Raw genomic sequence first — 15,742 nt, forward strand, 5'->3', positions numbered from 1 at the left:
AAAGTATGGAGGTGTGAAATGAATGTAGATTGTAGAGGTAACATAATCTGGATTTGGGTAAATTTTATGAGAAATGTTTGAGTTCATATTGAGATCTTCACTAATATTGACTTTTGATTGCAGACTTGAAAAATCTGAGCTCAGTTTGACACATTATTGACATTTCTTCTGAAACGTTTGTGACATTTCTGACTCTTTTTCTCAGGAGAAATATCTGAGACACAGATGAGACTTAAACAAAAGTTTGTTCTCCATTTAAACTCATTGAATTATTCTTTTCTGATGGGTGCTCATTGAATGTAAAATTGAACGTATACGAGTTGAAGCATAGATATAAATAACTAAATGCTGCATTTGCATCTGTTTCTATGAGCTGCTATACGTAGGTTGGCCACCATATTGGAACGGTGCGAGTCGTTAACACTCAAGAGCAAGCTGACTGTGTAATGTGTATGATTATGAAAACATATTTATTGTTTATTAAACCCGTACATTAAATCTGCTACACTAACACGACAACAACAAAAGTGTATGTCTCGGTTACGTTTGTAACCTCGGTTCCCTGATGGAGGGAACGAGACGCTGTGTCGAACCGACAGATGGGGTTTGTCCCTGAGAACCAATCGTTTCCGACTACTTAGAAAAGGCCAATGAAAATTGGCAAATGAAATTTGCATGCCGGACTCCGCCCTGGAAATCCGGGTATAAAAGGGAGAGGGCGTGCATCATTCATTCACCTTAGTTGTGAGGAGCCTGAGACCTCTCACGACTGCTGCAGACGACAACACGTGTTGTGGCAAGAGGACACAATGTCTCGTTCCCTCCATCAGGGAACCGAGGTTACAAACGTAACCGAGACGTTCCCTTTCTGTCGGTCTCTCGACATTGTGTCGAACCAACAGATGGGGTTCCAATGGAAAACGCCATAACACTGTGCCCTTTCACAATCTCAACGAAGCGACGGTAACTGGCCTGGGCGAGTCAGCCGTGAGCACTACCGCGAAATTGTAACCTACCAGTGGGTAGGTAGGGGGTCCGAGAGCTTTCTTGAAAGGTGGAAGGCCCCTACCTTCGGCCTCACAGGTGGCGGCCTTGTTTCTCTAACAGCGAGAACCCGCCCGGAACCATAAGGCCACTGGGTAAGCGCTACTTCCTCAAGTGGTGGATGCGCTACAGAGACCACTTCCTACCGCAGGGAGGAGACTAGTGGAGAAACCTACATGGTCTCACCGATGGGGGAGAACTCATGGGAAGAAATTGCGGCTGAAGAGAAAACCGCGAGGTGGACGTCCACCTGGGGAGGTCATGGGTTACCAAGGTGGGAACCAACATGAGGATACATCAGACGGAACCACCCTACTGGGGGGTTGCAATGTCTGGTAGCACTAGGTCCGGTTAGAGCTATGATGCGAATAACTCCGGGAACCCGGCCTAAGGGGCAGGGCTGCTCTGCCCAGCCCGCCCCAGAAGGTGCTTGCTTAGTGATGGATGGAGTGCCTGTTCTTCGCCCAGTGGGGAAAGAAGGGAGGCTGAATCAGTATACTGACCCACTCGAGAGAGGGGGAAAAGAACCGAAAAGGCATACACCCTACCAGTTGCCGGTCCTACATGTGGCCATGCAGGACGCGGGCTGACACTGGCTCTACGCGAAGGTTGTAAAACCTCGCGAAGGTGTTGGGTGTAGCCCAACCCGCAGCTCTGCAAATGTCTGTGAGAGAGGCCCCCCGTGCCAGAGCCCAAGAGGAGGCAACACCCCGGGTGGAGTGGGCCCTCACTCCTAGGGGGCACGGGCGATTTAGGGGTTGGTAAGCTGCCTTGACAGCGTCCACAATCCAGTGGGCCAATCTCTGCTTGGAGACAGCTCTCCCCTGCTGCTGACCTCCGAAACAGACAAAGAGCTGATCCAAGCTCCTGAAGCTCTGAGTGCGGTCTAAGTAAAGGGGCAGCGCGCGTACTGGACACAACACGGACGGGGTTGGGTCTTCCTCCCCAGTGGGGAGCGCCTGTAAGTTACCACCTGGTCCCGGAAGGGAGTGGTGGGAGCCTTGGGCACGTAGCCAGGTCTCAGGATAACGTGAGAATCCCTGGGTCCGAATTCTAGGCAGTCAGGGGACATGGAGAATGCCTGTAGATCCCCTACCCTCTATGGAGGCGAGCGCCATAAGGAGAACGGTCTTTATCGTGAGATGAGGAAGAGAGGCATCCCCTAGGGGCTCGAAGGGGGGCCTGGTGAGACCTGACAGGGCTACATCCAGGTCCCAAGAGGGTATGGAGTGTGGACGAGGCGGGTTGCGCCTCCTCGCGCCCTTTAGGAACCTAATGACCAGGTCATGCTGCCCTAGAGACTTCCCAGCAACTGGGTTGTGATGAGCAGCAATGGCGGCTACATACACTTTCAGTGTGGAGGGGGAGAGGTTAGTCTCGAGTCTCTCTTGTAGGAAGGACAGCAAGGACCCGATCGCACAACTCCGTGGGTCTTCTCCTCGAGAAGCACACCAGGTCGAGAAGAGGCGCCACTTGTAGGCGTACAGTCGCCTAGTGGCAGGTGCCCTAGCCTGAGAAATGGTAGCTACCACCGCCGGGGGCAGACCACTCAGGATCTCCTCGTCCCGTCCAGGGGCCAGACATGGAGGTTCCAGAGGTCTGGCCTGGGATGCCATAACGTGCCCTTCCCCTGGGAAAGCAGGTCCTTCGTCAGGGGAATCGGCCAGGGGGGAGCTGTCGTCAAGAGCATTAGCTCCGAGAACCAAGTCCGGTTGGGCCAGTGTGGCGCAACTAGTAACACTTGATACTCCTCTTCCCTGACCTTGCACAGGGTCTGTGCAATGAGGCTCACTGGGGGGAAGGCGTACTTCCGCTTGTCCCTTGGCCAGCTGTGCGCTAGGGCATCCGTGCCGAGGGGTCCCTCGGTCAGAGAGTACCAAAGCGGGCAATGGATGGTTTCGAGGGAGGCGAACAGGTCTACCTGGGCCTGCCCGAACTGCACCCAAATGAGCTGGACTGCGCGGGGGTGGAGTCGCCACTCTCCGCGAGGCGTAGACTGACGAGAGAGCGCATCGGCTGTCCGGTTCAGGTCGCCTGGGATATACGTGGCACGCAGGGAGCGGGTCACCTGCTGACATCACCGGAGGAGGCGTCGGGCGAGTCGTGTTAACTGCAGTGAGCGAACGCCACCCTGACGATTGATATGCGCTACTGCAGTAGTGCTGTCCGACCGGACCAGCACGTGCTTGCCCTGCACGAGAGGCTGCAGCCTCTTCAGTGCAAGTAGCACGGTCCACAACTCTAGGCAATTGATATGCCAGCGCAGGCGGGGGCCCGTCCAAAGCCCCGACACTGCGTGTCGGTTGCACACTGCACCCCAACCCTGCAGGGAGGCGTCCGTTGTCACCACGACATGCCTCGTAACCTGCCCTAGGGGTACCCCTGCCCGAAGGAAGGTCATGGAAGACCAAGGGGTTAGGGTGTGTCGGCAGCGAGGCGTAATCACCATCTGCGTGCTGCCGGTGTGCCACGCTCTCCAGGGAACTCGACTCTGGAGCCAGTGTTGAAGCGGCCTCATGTGCATCAACCCGAGGGGTATCACCGCCGCCGAGGATGCCATGTGTCCCAGGAGCCTCTGAAATAGTTTCAGGGGAACCGCTGACTGCGTGAAATGATCCAGGCATGGGCGCGTACTGCGGACAGTCGCGCTGTCATGGTGACAGAGTTGAGTTCCATACCAAGATAGAGGATGCTCTGCACAGGGGAGAGCTTGCTCTTCTCTCGGTTGACCTGTAGTCCCAATCGATCTAGGTGCTGGAGCACCAGGTCGCTGTGTGCACACAACAGATCTCGCGAGTGAGCCAAGATAAGCCAGTCGTCGAGATAGTTGAGTACCCTCACACCCCTCTCCCTGAGGGTAGAGAGGGCGGCCTCCACGATCTTCGTAAAGACTCGTGGAGACAGAGACAGACCGAAGGGGAGGACTCTGTACTGATATGCCCGACCCTCGAAAGCGAAACGAAGGAACGGGCGATGACGAGGGAGAATTGAGACATGAAAGTAAGCGTCCTTCAGGTCGATTGCCATGAACCAATCCTGACATCTGACAGATGCCAGGATGCGCTTCTGCGTGAGCATCCTGAACGGCAGCTTGTGCAGGTGTTTGTTCAGGGTACGCAGATCTAGGATGGGGCGCACCCCCCCGCCTTTTTTGGGGATGATGAAGGAAGGGCTGTAAAACCCCTTGGACATCTCGGCAATGGGGACGGACTCTATCGCACCCTTCGCCAGAAGGGTGGCGACCTCGCCCCGTAGTACGGGAGCATCCCGGCCTCTGACCGAGGTGGCGAGGATGCCCCGAAACTTGGGCGAGTTTCTGGCGAACTGGATCGCGTAGCCGAGACGGATCGTTCTCCTCAGCCACCGTGACGGTGTGGGAAGCTCGAGCCAAGCTCCCAGGGACCGCGACAGGGGGACTAAGGGTACAATCTGCTTCATCGACCCCCCGGGGGGTGGTTCGATGGCTGGCAGTGCGGGTCTCTCGCCAGGGGGCCCCCGGGAAGAAGACTGGCTCTGCTGGTTTGCCTGCCTGGCGATGCAGCTCCACGCACCGTCGATTTGAGAGTGCTGAGGGCTGCAAAATACATTCGATGTAGCGCCTCGCCAAGACGCAACGTTGAGTGACCGAACACCATCTGACAGAGGGTGAGAGCGGCTGTGAAGAACACCCAGGGAGATTGGAAACTAATTTTGTGAAAAAGTGGGCGCTAGGCCCCCGTAGGAACGGGGTTGGAACAGGGCAGGAACTGTCCCGGATCGACCGTCCAGCGATGATATGGCTGGGATTTGGCCCGATGGTGTTAACCTCCCTGGGGTCTTTCCCGTCAGGGTCGCTTCTTCCTCGAAGGTTGCTGACGGGGTGGTGGTCTCCCCTTTGACGCCCTTTTCCGGGGTGCCGCCTGGGTAGGGAGCGCTGGAACCGGAGCTGGCTTCGAAGAGGGCCGGGGCTGCTGGGGAGCAGAGGCCGCACGGGATCTCGAAGGCCTGTGGGCGGCCGAGTCCCGGCAGGGTAGGATGTGGCTAATCGCCTCTGTCTGCTTCTTCACTGTCGAGAACTGCTGAGCGAAGTACTCGACAGTGTCACCAAACAGCCCACCCTGTGCAATGGGCGCGTCGAGAAAGCGGCTTTCACGGCGTCGCTCATCTGCACAAGGTTGAGCCAGAGGTGCCTCTCCTGGACCACCATGGTGGACATCGCCCGACCCAGGGCCCGCGCGGTCACCTTGGTCACCCTTAGAGAGAGGTCGGTGGAGGTGCGGAGTACCTGCATTAACCCCGGGTCGGTCTTACCCTCGTGGATCTCTTTCAACGCCTTGGCCTGGTGGACCTGCAGGATGGCCATGGCGTGGAGAGAGGAGGCAGCTTGGCCTGCAGCAGTGTAGGCCTTCGACACCAGCGATGCCGAAGTCTTACACGCCTTGGACGGGAGTTTCGGTCGACCTCTCCAGGTGGACGCCGCCTGCGGGCACAGGTGCACCGCGACTGCACGTTCCACCTGGGGCACGTCGAAGTAACCCTTAGCTGCCCCACCATCGAGGGAAGAGAGAGCGACGGAACCGGTTTGACGTGTACGTGCCGAGAAAGGGGCGTTCCACGTCTTCGTCAGTTCCTCATGCACTTCCGGGAAGAACGGAACCGGGGTTGGGCGCGGCTTGGAGTCACGCTCAGAGCCCAAGAACCATGTGTCCAACCGTGATCGCTGGGGGAGCACCGGAGTGCACTCTAACCCAATGCACACGGCGGCCCGGGAAAGCATGGCCGACATCTCGACATCCGCCTCCTCCTGAGCTCGCCCCCCCTAGGGGGGGAGCTGCAGAGAGTCGTCGGGATCGGATGCCAGCAATTCGCTCTCCGATGCTGCGATAGACATCTCATCATCATCACGCATCGTGTCCAAATATGTGAAGGAGGACGCTGACGGTGTGGCACCGCCTGCTACGGAACGGTGAGGCGAGCGAGACGGGGTGAGAGCGGTCCGCGAGCACTTGGCTGACGGATTAGCGCTCGCAGAAACCCCTATATCACCCTCGCCGCTCGCCTTGGCGGACGGAATGGCCTTAGCCATCCTCGTCACAGCCCGGGAAGCCTGCGAGGTGGTGGCTGGTTCTCGGGAGAAGACAGCCACCCATGACCGCAACGTCTCTATGACCATCTGCCCACAGTGCGGGCAAGATGAGTCCACAAAGGCTGCCTCAGTGTGTTGGACCCCCAAACACCTGACACAGACATCGTGCTTGTCCCCTTCCTCGATGAGGACACCGCACCCACGAGAACAGCGGGACATGCCGTGCTGGAGAAATTAGCTCTTTTAGAGTGCAGTGACGGTGAGTCACTGTCTGCAGGCTCGAACACCTCTGGAACCGCCGAGACGCCCAGGGGAAGTCGCTGCAGGAAGGGACAGTCCGCTGCACCACGTCGTAGAACCGGCAATAAAAGTTTTTTGCTAAGTAGCAAGAGAAGATCTTCATAACCGAAGGCTCCGAAGAACAAAAGGTGAATGAATGATGCACGCCGTCTCCCTTTTATACCCGGATTTCCGGGGCAGAGTCCGGCATGCAAATTTCATTTGCCAATTTTCATTGGCCTTTTCTAAGTAGTCGGAAACGATTGGTTCTCAGGGACGAACCCCATCTGTCGGTTCGACACAACGTCGAGAGACCGACAGAAAGGGAATCCCATTTTTCTGGAATTTAAATCCCCGGGGTTTTTGCGCAGTGTTGTGGCTTTCTAGCAAACTGTGAGTGACGTCAGTGGACCGCTTGAATGAGGCAACTAGTTATTTATATCTATCTCTATAAGTGAAAGTGAAGTGAAAGTGACCTTAGTCAGATATGGTGACCCATACCTGAAATGTGACCTCTGCATTTAACCCATCCAGAGAGTAGTGAACACACGCACAGCAAGTCGTGAACACACCTTCACCCGGAGCAGTGGGCAGCTATCACTGCAGCGCCCGGGGAGCAAGTAGGGGTAAGGTGCCTTGCTCAAGGGCACCTCAGTCGTTACCCGCCGGCACTGGGAATCGAACCGGCAACCTTCTGGTCACGAGTCCGACTCAGATGTGCAGGTTGATTTAATAAGTGTATTGATCTAAACACGACCCAATGGTACAGATAAAATCACCCCTATTGCTACATGTGAAAACAAAAAATAATCAATATTTTCTCTTTAAACTATATTTATATTATAGCACAAAACTGTATTTTTATGGTTTCATGGCTTTTATGTTCTGTCTGAGCATGACCTTTGTCTCTGACAATACTCAAAGCCCAGACCTGTACCAGTCAGAATACATCCACCCACAGCATTAATAATAATGCGGTATGCTGCGCTGATCCCAGATCAGTACAGAAGAACTGATGGCTGAACAGATTCCCCGTGGCTCTGCTGTCATTCACACGGAACAGTGTCTTTTTTTTACCTGCGAGGTCTTTCTTCAGAGGAACACAAACAGATTCATTCCTGCGCTGGAACAGCAGCTCTTGAATATTGAGAGATGTGCACCATGGGAAATAAACACAGTTCTGCAGAGGGACGATAGACAGAAAGAGAAAGAAAGACAGAGATAAAACCAATAATGAGGCCATAGAAACTTAATCTTGACTGGGTCATGCCATAAGTGACTATCTTTGTGTTCTGTGCTGCTTTGAAACAATGTGAAATGTAAAAATAATTAATTGAATTACTTAAATAGAATAAAACTGAATAACTTTAAATTGAACGATGACTTGAATTTGAATATATCACACAAACATATAGATATAAAATCTACTATTTGGTCCAAGGATTGTATTTACTTTTTAAAACACATAAAACATATAGTAATACACTAAAGTAATTCTGTTTACTACAGAAAACTGTAGTAAATTATAGTATACTGTTAAATATTATACTGTACTATAGTAAGTAGTATTCTGAACTACACTCTTAATTATAAAGGCGCTTCAAGATGCCATAGAATAACCTTTTTTTTCTAAGTGCTTCCATAAAGGACCTTTAACATCAAAAGAAGCTTTCTGCTACACAAAAGTTTTTTTGTGGTGAAAAAGGTTCTTCAGATTATAAAAAAGTAAGAAAGATATGGTTCTTTAAAGAACCTTTGGCTGAATCTATATCTTTATCTTATGTTTATTGTATTGTATTTCTTAATTTCTTAATTTTTTATACCCATAGGCCCTTATTTAAATCATTGTGTACTGTATTCTATTGTGTTATGGTCTCTGTGTACTGTTGTTGCTGTTTCTGTGTTCTGGATGCTCCTGTCACCAAAACAAATTCCTTGTATGTGCAAAAATACTTGGCAATAAAGCTCTTTCTGATTCTGATTCTGAATGGTTCTTTGTGGAACCAAAAATAATTCTTCTTCACATTTATTTTTAAGAGTGTATAATAAACTGATACACTGTATTAAATAATGTAGTATACTTTAATACAGACCAAAAAATACTGTAGTATCTAAGAAGTGTTTTATTTGTCACATACATGAAATACATACAAAGAAATGTTAGTCGCTGTTCATTTTACAACAGTAAATACTAAAGTATACATTACCGTGTCTTGTGGTTTTACTTTTTTGAAGAATCTTCCCACATCTCTGTTCCATCATCCCTTCATAGTGAACACATCTGTAAAGAATAATGTCATGACGGATTTCATAAAACCCATGTGCTATATTCCAAATCTTCTTAATGATCCCGAAAGCTGTGTGTGATGTAAACACTGTAACAGAAGAGTGTATTCACTGATAATCTTCCTCTCGGCCAGAGATCTCAATCAGACAATGTACTGAAAACATCACTACGCCACACCAGCCATTAGATTCACCTGAACATCACAATCAAATACATTCAGTGTCTAAAAAAATGTTAAAGATTTCAAAAATTACTTCAAGTTGCCGATTCACAATGTGGAAATATGAAACGGCTCATGGCGGAGGACTGCAGGACGGTCAGGTGACAGCATCACATCTCTCTCTCTCTCTCTCTCTCTCTCTCTCTCTCTCTCTCTCTCTCTCTCTCTCTCTCTCTCTCTCTCTCTCTCTCTCTCTCTCTCTCTCTCTCAGCATCAGTAGCGCTCATCTGTGGGCTTGTGGTGATTTCAGAGGTGTTCAGAGAGCTCTACATTGAGAGATGTTGTGGTGGGTTTAAAGCTTTTAGCAGAACAGAGTGACTCGTGTTCCTGTTCAACAGAGTAACAGACATAAACAAAAAAAGACCCATCATGCATCTCTTCCTGGAAATCTCTCTGATGCCCACTGTCTCCTACCGTCTGTAACAAGACAAACACAAAGACTGTTTAAAGAGATATATACTGCGACCCAAAAACACTTGAGTCTTACAAATGTACACAAAATATTGTATTAGATAACAAAACATCAAGTGATACCTGCAATCTGAACTCAAGTCAATTTCCCCAGCTGACTTTTGAGCATTGGTACTGCAATGAAACGGATAAACAAACCATTTTACTGCTGTATCTAAACTCCCTTGCCAAGACAGCATCACCGTCATCATTGTATATAAGCATTAAAACAGTCATGGTACAGTTTTGGGTCACCGCTCGATGTCTGATGTAAAATGTGGATGCTAAAACGAACCCATTTCAGAATGACTGTATCACATTATGTCTGTGTGTTGCATCATCTGCTGTCAGATTTTTCCTCCTCAGCAGGTGACAGACGTCCGTCCACATTAAAGAAACTTTTATAATAACCAGCACTGCTGCGAAGCCCCGAGCAAAGAGCTGAAGGTTATTAGAGCGGCTATCATGAGCCTGTTCCTCATAAATATAACATCACTGATATCCTCATTTACTACACCGCATGTACCCAAAACTCAAACTTTGAAGTATCAGGTTGATTCGTATGATCATTTTTTTATTATATTATGCTGTGATGTGTTTTTGCTGCATGCTTTACACGTAAAGCTTTTAAAATATAAACAAGCCTTAGATGTTGCTCTTTTAAAGCTATGAGACTTAATGGAATTCTCAGATCGGGTCAAACAAAGAGAAACAAACTGGACGGCTGTCCTCATGCGGTAATAGAAAAGTGCTATAAAAATGATTTTGGACAGCATTGCTCTGACACTACCTAAAGAATTTGACGAGAAATGTTCAAATTCATATCGAGATTTGTCATGTCATCGCTGTCGAGGAAAATCAATTGAAATAAAATATCAGTGACACGACACTGTCAAAATAAACAAGAACTCTGTCTGTCTTTGTTCCCAGCATGATCACCTGAAGGCTTGTTTTGTCACTTCGGGTGGGTTCGGGAATGAAGAAAGCTTTGTGACACACCCTGCTGCACAGAAGAGGATCATGGGATAGCTGGAGCGTGGGTGTAATGTTACAAGGAAAATTGGTTTCTTGCAGCTAAGCTACTTCCTGTTTTGGCAGCTCCACACCAGTAGGCATGATGGCAGAAAATGGGAATGCTCTTTTGTTCAACAAATGAATGTTTAGTTTTTTAAATATCGTGGCATTTTTGGGTTATCTATTTTATGGTACAAATATGTGTCATTCTTCCTGTCTAAATGCGTGAGTTTCTGTAGAGAGTACCGATAGACATCTGATCTGCTAATGGATATAGTTCACTTGCTACTGAATCTAAAAAAAAAACCTCTTGCGCATCTCTGAAAGATCTGATACTAATTACCTTACTCTGGCAGATCATGTGACTGCTTCTTCCTCATCATGTCATCCAGACAAAAAAGACTGATGAAGATCTGAAACTCCTGGAAAACATACAGAAGCAAATCAGATTAATGTTCAGTGTGTATTTCAGTGTAAACTACTACATCAGTGCAATGTGTAGGCAGTATTGCAATATGTGCAGTAATGCAGTATTGTATAAAGCATATGTAGTATTTCAGTGTGCGTAATGCATTATTGCAGTATTGTGCCATATTGCAGTATGTACAGTAATGCATTAGTGTAGTATGTGAAGTATTGCTGCATTCACAGGAATGCAATATGTGCGGGGAAACATGCAGTAATGTGCAGTAATGAGGTATGTAGCGTGATGCAGCATATGCATTCCTGCAGTAATGCATTGATGAAGTATGTGCAGTATTAATGCAGCCTGTGCATTGGTGCACAGTAATGTGCATTCTGTGTGCAGTAATGCATTAGTATAGTGTTCAGTAATGCAGTACGTACATCTTTGATTTAGTGCATTATGAGCAGTATTGGAGTATGTGCAGTTATGCATCAGTCAGTCAGAGAATATTCTCTGTGTGGTCCACAGGCATATCTGAGAATATTGTGTTGCAGGCAGACAGTGTTCATGCGCTCTCAAATCATTCCTTAAGGCCACAGTTCACTGCAGTTATCAAAGAGTGAACGCCAAGTCAGCCGTCGGTCTGTCCTTCTGTCTGTCTGCTTCAGTTTTTCACCAAAACAGTCTGTGGCCACCAGAGCAAAGACAAAAAAATGTATTCTAAAAACAGAATCTGTCTGCAGTCTTTTGAGATGAAAGGAAATAAAAATGTCGACTTTCTATGTCAACATCAAACCAACATTTACTTTTCTTAATGGTTTTCTGGTCACAACAAACAAAAATATCAAGCCTGGCTAATAAATATTTATACTTAATTCATATTATATTCATATTTAGAGAGTCATGACCCAGGGACGAGAGAAATGAGTTCAAGTCTTCACTTGGGGGAATTTCTCCTTAATGCTATGGAAGAGGCAATAATCCACCTTTTCATCGGCCTGTCTATAATTCGAAAATCCCCAGACTCATTACCTCAGACCCTGAGGGCTGCGAGCATCACAGACTCTGTGATCCGACTGAAAACTCCTCCTGCCATGGAAAAGCGTCTCTTGGGTAAAATTCATTCAATCACAGCGTTCACCGCTGTTCAGAGGAATTCTGTTAAGACACCTGACGGGTCAAAGACTTAAGCAATGTTGTGCTGATGTCATGGGGATTGGAGGGAGGATAAAGAACGATTGTGATTATTAAGTGCACATACAATACAGTATGTATACGTCGAGGGCTGATGCTGGTCATATGGTGATGATTACAGCAAGTCATTTTTTAAGTCATTAACTGCTAAGTCTAAGTGTTATTTCAGTGTGTAAACACTGCTCTGTTTGTTTAAGACCATATCAAACAGTACTGGTTTAACCACATCTATGGCTGTGTCTCATTTCATAAGGCTGCATCCTCCAGAGGTCTCATTCGAAGGCTGCTACGTCATCGAGTATGTCTCGTTTCATAAAATCAGGTAGGACTCTCCGGAGGCACCCTTCAAATGCAACCTTCTTTGATAGGAATTCGGAGCATACATGAGCTGTATCCTTCGTTGCTAGAGATAACCCACAATTCTTTGCGTCGGCCAACGTCTATTATTTGAATAAACGGCAACAGATGCACATTCAAGCAAATATGTGGTGTTTAAATGTTAACAGTTTACAATTTGTGCCACGTTTTTTATCTTAGTAGGCATATGTAGTAAATAGGTTTACAAGTGTTTAGTGATTTTTAAACGTTTTGAAACAGTAAGGCAAACATTGTATATTTGTTTAACTCTTTTTGCATTGTTTAGGGTAGAAAGTAACCAACTTATACCTCTTAAATCATGTAGAAATCATTTTAATTAATTTGACAGGTGTGCGAGTGCAACATGTTGTCATAGCAACGTGGTACTTCCTGTTTCTTTTTCTACCAGTATGTCCTCGAAGGATGTCTCGTTTAATTCTAAGTTGAGAATCCTCCGTATACTGCATCCTTTAGAGGATGATACCTCTGGAGGACACAAGGACACATCCTTACGAAACGAGACACAGATATTATTGGATCTTTTGGGAGTGTCCCGGTGTGACGGGCACGTCTCCTCAGTCGACCACACCCCCTGCTCTCACCCCGCTACACACGTTCCCGCTCACCCGAATACTAATGACTTTCACCGGCACCTCATCATCCGGACACTATGGCTGCGTCCGAAATCGCATACTGTGACAGTACGTACTGAATTTGAATAAGTACCTACCTATCGGCCGTCAAAACAGTACTTTCTATATAGTATGAGTGGGAGTAGTATGAATACATTTCGGACATACTGTGTCCGCCATATTTTATGGTCAGGTATGCTCTTTGACCTATGACGTATTAACAACAACCTACACGTGAGAGTTGATAAAAAACATAATTTAGTCACGAGAAATTAATTTATTGGCAATTACATTAAAAACGGACGTCCGCCTTTTCCACAGTATTTATTTGGTTTGCTTTTGAAATTTGACCACTGCGCAGTTCCCGTGGCATCATGGGATAGAGAGAGAAGTGTCCATCCGATCCACACTCACGAATCTCGGCAGAAGTAGTAGACCTCCTGGCAGAGACAAGATTTGTTATGAGATGATCAAGCAGTTATCAGATCACTCTTTAAATATTATTTTGAGTTTGTATAATAAGGTGTGGGATTTAGGAAAGCTACCAGGTGAATGGAAACATGGGGTAATAGTTCCAATTGCAAAATCAGGAAAGGACCATACGCAACCTATAAACTACAGGCCTATAGCCCTAACGTCAAATTTATGCAAGATTATGGAACGCATGGTAATGAGCAGGTTGGTCTATGTTATTGAGAAGAGAGACATCTTTTCTCCTTATCAAAGTGGTTTCCGAAAAGGAAGAAACACAATGGACTCAATTCTGTTTGGAAGCTGACATAAGAAAGGCACAGGTAAACAAAGAAGTTTTAGTTGGTGTCTTTCTTGATGTAGAAAAGGCATATGATATGCTGTGGAAGGAAGGACTATTAATAAAATTAGAAAGATTAGGAATAAAACAGATACAGATCATAAAATAGACATGCTCTGTTTGACAGAAACATGGCTAAAACCAGATGATTATATTGCTTTAAATGAATCTGTCCCCCAAGATTATTATTATAAACACGAGCCTCGTCTAAAAGGCAGAGGGGGAGGTGTCGCAGCACTTTACAATAACTCTCTTAGCATTTCCCAGAAGTCGAACTCTAAATATAATTCTTTTGAAGTCATGGTTCTTCATGTTTCAACACCTAATACTAAAGATAAAACACTTTTTAAATTGATTCTAGCTATTGTATATAGGCCTCCAGGGCACCACACAGATTTTATTAAAGAATTTGGTGGGTTCTTATCAGAACTAGTACTGGCCGCAGATAGACTCCTTGTCGTTGGTGACTTTAACATCCACGTAGATAACGTTACAGATGCCTTAGGAATGGCTTTCAAAGACACTCTTAACTCCATGGGCATTAGTCAACATGTGTCAGGACCCACTCACCTTCGTAATCATACTTTAGATTTAATACTGTCTTACGGTATAAATGTGGACGACGTTAAAATCCTTCAGCAGAGTGAAGACATTTCGGATCATTATCTGGTATTATGTTTGCTTCACTGGCCTACGGCTGCAAATAAAACTCATTGTTACAAATATGGTAGAACAATAACTTCAACTACCAAAGATGCGTTTCTCGATAATCTGCCCGAATTGTCTCAAATCATGAGAAATAACGTTGAAGATCTTGACATTACCACTGAAAATTTTAATTCCACCTTCTCGGTAACGCTAGACAAAGTTGCTCCACTACGTTTAAAGAAGATTAAAAATGGCAGCCCCACACCGTGGTATAATGAACACACTCAGGCTCTAAAGAAAGCGGCCCGAAAAATGGAGCGCAACTTTAAGAAAACTAAATTAGAGGTATTTCGTACAGCATGGAAGGATAGTATTCGAAAATACAGGAAAGCCCTAAAAACTTCTAGATCCGCCTACTTTTCATCACTAATAGAAGAAAACAGCACAACCCTAGGTTTTTATTTAACACGGTGGCTAAATTAACAAAAAATAAATCGTCAGTGACTTCTGATCCTGTATATCAGCATAGCAGTGATGAATTTATGAACTACTTCACATATAAAATCCAAGATATTAGAGAAAAAATTATAACAATGCAATCAGAAGTGAAACCCGCTGAACAAACTAACTACAGCGCCCTTAAGGAGAAAATGCAATTATTTTATACCGTAGATCAAGATGAGCTGTCTAAAATTATTAGATCATCTAAATCAACAACATGCATACTAGACCCTATACCTACAAATCTACTGAAAGAGATGCTCCCAGAAATTATAGATCCTCTTCTTGGTATTATTAACTCATCTCTGACATTAGGACATGTGCCTAAAGCATATAAGGTGGCTGTTATAAGGCCCCTTGTCAAAAAACCCCAACTCGACCCTAGAGAACTAAGGAACTACAGGCCTATATCGAATCTACCTTTCATATCTAAAGTTCTGGAAAAAGTAGTTTCAACTCAATTATGCTCCTTCCTCCAAAGGAATGACATCAATGAAGAATTCCAGTCTGGATTTAGAGCATGTCACAGTACAGAGACTGCTTTGATCAGAGTTACAAATGATCTGCTATTGGCGTCTGACCGAGGTTGTATCTCGTTATTGGTGCTGCTAGACCTTAGTGCTGCATTCGATACCATTGACCACAGCACACTCCTACATAGACTCGAAAATTATGTCGGCATTAAGGGAATAGCTTTGAAATGGTTTAAATCTTATTTATCCGACCGTTTTCAATTTGTAGCAATAAACAATGAGGTGTCACGCAAATCGCAAGTCCAGTACGGTGTACCACAGGGCTCAGTCTTAGGGCCTCTGCTCTTCGCATTATACATGC

At 46.5% G+C, this 15,742-nt stretch overlaps 2 long non-coding RNA genes across 2 annotated transcripts; both read right to left on the bottom strand.

The window, feature by feature from the left end:
* Window positions 1–6,699: 6,699 nt before the first annotated feature.
* Window positions 6,700–9,022, bottom strand: LOC130564445 (uncharacterized). The gene is made up of 3 exons (XR_008964259.1): window positions 8,596–9,022; window positions 7,466–7,568; window positions 6,700–7,134 (listed from the first exon to the last, which is right to left on the bottom strand). It is a non-coding gene; the product is annotated as an uncharacterized LOC130564445 (long non-coding RNA).
* Window positions 9,023–9,074: 52 nt separating this feature from the next.
* Window positions 9,075–13,629, bottom strand: LOC130564446 (uncharacterized). The gene is made up of 4 exons (XR_008964260.1): window positions 13,240–13,629; window positions 10,703–10,781; window positions 9,430–9,480; window positions 9,075–9,312 (listed from the first exon to the last, which is right to left on the bottom strand). It is a non-coding gene; the product is annotated as an uncharacterized LOC130564446 (long non-coding RNA).
* Between the last annotated feature and the right edge of the window lie 2,113 nt (window positions 13,630–15,742).

Source organism: Triplophysa rosa, linkage group LG14 (genome assembly GCF_024868665.1).
Source record: "Triplophysa rosa linkage group LG14, Trosa_1v2, whole genome shotgun sequence".
NCBI lineage: Eukaryota > Metazoa > Chordata > Actinopteri > Cypriniformes > Nemacheilidae > Triplophysa > Triplophysa rosa.